The sequence below is a fragment of the Parus major genome, chromosome 9, assembly GCF_001522545.3.
Source record: "Parus major isolate Abel chromosome 9, Parus_major1.1, whole genome shotgun sequence".
Taxonomy (NCBI): Eukaryota; Metazoa; Chordata; class Aves; order Passeriformes; family Paridae; genus Parus; species Parus major.
The window spans coordinates 23,971,797-23,977,037 of NC_031778.1; positions in this window are offsets into that span (position 1 = coordinate 23,971,797).

Genomic DNA, 5,241 nt, shown 5'->3' on the forward strand with positions numbered 1-5,241 from the left:
TCCTGCAGGTGAGAGGTGTTTGCTGTCCTGTTCAGGTCCCAAACCCTGGGTGAGAGGTGTATGGTGTGATATTCAGGTCTCTGGGTCCTGCAGGTGAGAGGTGTTTGATGTCCTGTTCAGATCCCAAACCCTGGGTGAGAGGTGTATGATGTGATATTCAGGTCCCTGGGTCCTGCAGGTGAGAGGTGTTTGCTGTCCTGTTCAGATCCCAAAATGCATCTCCCGTGGCTGCTGGGGCTGGGTCCTTCCCCTGCCCAGGGAGGGAGCAAAGCCGAGCAGAAGCTCCGGGGTTGGTGCATCCCTGTCCTGCTGGGGCCCCTTGGAGATGCAGAAAGGGAATTGCATATTCTGGAGGAGGAAAAGATGAAATTGTTGCTTTCTGTTTCTTGGTTACCGCTGGTTTTCAGTCTGTAACAACAGTTTTGTGTGTGTCGCGTTCAGGAAAATGTTTGTTGCTATGGAAATTGAAGGAGCCTTTTCCCCCAGGCAGGAATGCTCGGGTAGCCCAGAGCAGAGAGAAATCCCTGGGTTTGGAGCAGCAGCAGCACTGCCTTGGCTTTGGGGTTTGTTTGGAGTGAGCCCTGGGGGGCTCAGCCCTGGCTTTGTGTGACCCCTCTGCTCCCAGAGCTTCCCTTCCTGGCAGCCGGGGGTGTGGGACAGCTCCTGCTCCCCCAGGCTGGGGGCTCAGGGAGGGCTCCCTGGGGAAAAGTGCCCGGGCAGGGAGAGCCCCTGGAGCCCAGCAGGGCTGGGACGGGCAGGAGCTGATCCCGGGCCGGAGCTGATCCCGGGCCGGAGCTGATCCCGGGCCGGAGCTGATCCCGGGCCGGAGCTGATCCCGGGCAGGAGCTGATCCCGGGCAGGAGCTGATCCCGGGCAGGAGCTGATCCCGGGCAGGAGCTGATCCCGGGCAGGAGCTGATCCCGAGTGAGAGCTGATCCCGGGCAGGAGCTGATCCCGGGCAGGAGCTGATCCCGGGCAGGAGCTGATCCCAAGCAGAAGCTGATCCCGGGCAGGAGCTGCAGGGCCCAGGTGCAGTCACAGCCCCCAGGCTCTGTGGGTTCAGCAGGGGCACAAGGGACAGCTCACAGTGAGGCCCTGAATGCCCCATTCCCTGCAGGGCACCACACCTGAAATGTCCCTGCACCACAGCTCCTGCCTCTCCCAACACTTGCACTTCCCTGAATTTTGAAGTTTCCCTGTGTTGTCATGGAGCTCTGAGTGACAAATGAATCGTTTGACAGGGCTGATGGACTTCAAGCGGCTGTGCTGAGCTCCAGGAGACACCTGAGGCCACACTCTGCTCCTCTCTCAGCAGCTGAGACAATTTTCCTGGGAAATGTGGAGGATTCCTGCCCTGGGTGATGCTGCAGCCTCTGGCACGCTGCTGGAAATCAGGAGCTGCCACTGGGCTCTGAACATCTGGGAAATGTCCCAGCCTGTTCTCCTTGAGCACAGGGCTTTGCCTGGATGGATTTCACCCCCAGAATTGCTTTTTCTCTGAAAAAAGAGGATTTTCTTAAACTTTTTTTTAATAATTTTCAACAAAAAGATGCAAAGATTTCAAGGTATTTCATCCAAACTGTTCTGTCCTTTCAGGTTTGTTAGAGATACTGGAAGGAGGAGCATGGACCAGGAGCTTTGAATGATTTGGGAAGAGAAAAAATGAACAATCAGAGAATATTTGTGATGGAAATTGTCCCTACAGGTCCCTCTCAAGGCTTCAATCACCCCCAAACCCACAGGTGAGTTGCAGCAGGTGAGGTGATCCCCTTTTCCAGGGAATCTCTCCCTGGTTGCTGCTCCTGCCAGGAAATGCTCATGAAATCCAGGGTTTCACATCAGGCCGGGTCTGTGACTGTCCTGTCCATGCTCCTTGCAGCTTCCAAGCTCCTTAGGGCAGGAAGCAAACCCTCCTGGCAATCACATCCCCCTTTGGAAAAAGCACTCCTGCAAAGGAAACATCTTTCCATCCCCTCCTCCTTCCTGGCCACAGCCCAGCAGGGCATTAAAACAAAAAGTTCAAATTAGTAAAGCTGGCCCCAAGAAAAAGTCTTTATATTCCAGTGGAAGGAAAAAACTTGGCACAAAGGGACCATTTTTGTCCCAGGATGGAGAATCCTCCTGGATGGGTTTGCTGGAGAGAGCAAGGGGCTCGTGGCCCCACCCTGCGGACACATCCCAGCTTCCCCATCCCCTGGGGCTCCAGGGGTGCTGTGTCCCCCTCATTCCCGAGATTCCCTGTCCCTCATTCCCGGATTCCCTGTCCCTCATTCCCATGGATTCCCAGTCCCTCATTCCCGGATTCCCAGTCCCTCATTCCCGGGGCTGCTCCCGCTGCCGTTCTGGGTTCCCTCTGTAGGTGGAAGTGTTGCCGAGCCCAGCGGAGCTCCCGGATCTGCCAAAAGCCACCAAGGCGAGGAGGGGACAAATGTCCTGTCCCGGGCCATGGGGACAGAGCAGCCCCGGGGTCACAGCTGGGCCCCAATTCCAGCCCTGGGAGCTGGGGGTGGATCAAAGCATCGACCCCAGGAGTGACCCCAGAGGGGCCGAGTGTCCCCAAAGGGGCCGAGTGACCCCAAAGGGGAGGGAACGTGGGGGTTCTGAGCCTGAGCTGCTCCAGGGCCTGGCACAGGAGCTGTGGCTGCCCCATCCCTGGAATGCTCCAGAGCCAGGAGGGGAAATCCACAGCAAAGTCATCTTAAACCGGGTGAACCTCCCCAGAGGCCCTCACAGATTTAATTATCCCTGTTCAGGGGCTGCTGCAGCTTCCCAAAATTCCCTGGTGATTTGGGACCCCAGGTTTGTGTGGAGCAATCCGGAGCTGAGACTCAAATGCCTGAAGTCCCATTTTAAAGTGATTTACAGGGTGAGAAGTGGAGGTTTTATTCAGAGCCTGAAGGTTTTTCTGTGCCTCAGCACCTCTAAAAAAGGAAACACTTTCAGCATCTTTCTGCCAGCTGGGGATGGTTCCAGGTTTTCCCCCACGCTGAGGGGACACCTGCTCTGAGGACACCGTGGGGTGACAGTGACTGGAACAGGGGAGAGGCTGGGGCTGTCACCCTGTCCCTCCCAAGGGAATAAAACCCTCCAAGGGCAGAGAGCTCCCTCCTTCCTCCCTGCTCAGCATCCCCTGGGTGCTTCTCCGGTTTGGGACCCTGGAGCAGCCCAGTCCCACAGCAGAATTCCATCCTTTAATCCACCAGGGCAGGGTGAGAGCAGTAGTGCTCTGCCACCAGGAACACCACAAGAACGAGCAGAGATGTTCTCTCTGCATTCTGGCTCTGGTCAGGGAGCTCTGGCTGCCCTCCCTGATGGACACAGGATTGCCTGGGGCTGCTTTTTGTTTCAGGACTCCTGGAGGGTTCCCCAGTCAGAGCGAAGCCAAGGCTGGAACACAAAGGGGACACAAAGGCAGCGCTGCCACCCTGCCCTGCCCTGCTCCCCTCTCCCAGCCCCAGAGCAGCAGAGTGTCCTCACACACCCTTCCAAACCCCAACCATGGCAGGGACACCTCCCACTGCTCCCAGCCCCAACATCCAGCCCGGTCTTGGGCACTGCCAGGGCTCCAGGGGCACCCTGAGCACTGAGAGCCCTGCTCCTGCTCTCAGGCTTGTGGGGATCATCAGCTTAAAGATCCCAGAGTCATTTTCCCTGGGTGAGGCTGAGGGATCCCTGGAGATTTTTGTCTTCTGGGATCTGTGCTCCTCCTCCACACATCCTGCTCCCTGCCAGGGTTTTTGCTCTCCTGTTATTTCAGGCACTGGCTTTGGATTAAATGCTCGTGATCTGAGCCCTGAGTTGTGCTGTGATCCTGGGGAGAAGCTGTTCCACAGCCCCTCCTGCACAGCCCTGCCCTGCTGTGGGGTCAGGCACACACACAGATCCTCTCCCTGTGGACAAGGGACTGTTTCCCTGTCAGATGGATCTCCAGCAGGTTTGGAACATCCTTACCCAGAGCCAGCCAGAGGAAATTATTTCTGTGGGTTTCTGTGGATTTCTGTGGATTTCTGTGAACACAGAAAACCCTGAAAAATCCAGACAATCCACAGAAAATCCTGGTCTCCAGAACCAACCTTTCAGGCAGAGAACTCCAAGTTCTCCCTGTGTCCAGCTTGAACAGGTGAATTTGTGCCTCATCCAACTCCAGCTGGGGGTTCTTTTTAGCAGGAATCCACAAAACCCCCCCAAAGCAGAGCAGCAAACAGAATGGAGCTGGCAGCCCCCGAGGCCGTGCTGCTACTTGGTTACACCCACAGTGCCCATAAATCCTCTCCACGCCTGAGCCTTCCCCGACGCCTCCCAGCTGTTCCCGAGGATCCTTTTTTGGGTCCTTTTCCCCAAAGGCACATGTGGTTATTTGTTGGGAACTTTATGGTGATTAAAATGACCTCTCAGTCCTGGTAAATTAAAACAGAGGCTGCAGCCAGCACAGGAAACAGCTGGGGAGAGGATGCTGGAAGGGATTTCCATAAAAGCCAATGATTCATGGAAATGTTCAGTGAGCGGGGTCAGCCTCGGGCTCCTGGGGAGCTTCTTCCCAATGAGATTCCCGAGCCAGCCCTGCCCCACCCGGCATTCCCGAATTCCCAGCCCCCAGCACCAGCCTGGAGAGGAGCAGAGGGAACTCCCAAAATCCAGCCTGGGGGATGCTACAGCCCCAATTTCTGCTGCCCGTGAAATGCTGCTCAGCTGCCCTGGATGGGATGGCAGGAGAGGACAATTCCTGTGTCACAGGACACAGGGAATGGCTCCCAGTGCCAAGGGGGCAGGGCTGGATGGGATTTTGGGCAGGGATTGTTCCTGGCAGGGTGGGCAGTGCCTGGCACAGGTGCCCAGAGCAGCTGGGGCTGTCCCTGGATCCCTGGCAGTGCCCAAGGCCAGGCTGGATGGGTTTGGAGCCCCTGGGACAGTGGGAGATGTCCCTGCTGTGGATGGGGCAGCACTGGAGGGGATTTAATGTCCTTCCAGCTCTGCCCAGTCTGTGAGGATGATGATGGTGGTGGTGAAGGACATTTGGGTAGGACAGAGTGTGATCCTCCAGCAGGAAGAAGAACCTGTTGCATTCTATGGCTCTCCAGGATCCTTTCCTTGTGCTCACAGGTTCCTTCCAGGACTCTTTCCCTGGAGCTCAAAGCAGGCACTGCTCCCTGGAGCCTGCCCAAACCAAACCACTTCCCATGGCCCATAAATCAGGAGCTGGAAAATCCCCTTTGGGGCACTGGCTTCAGCCTCTCCTGCAGC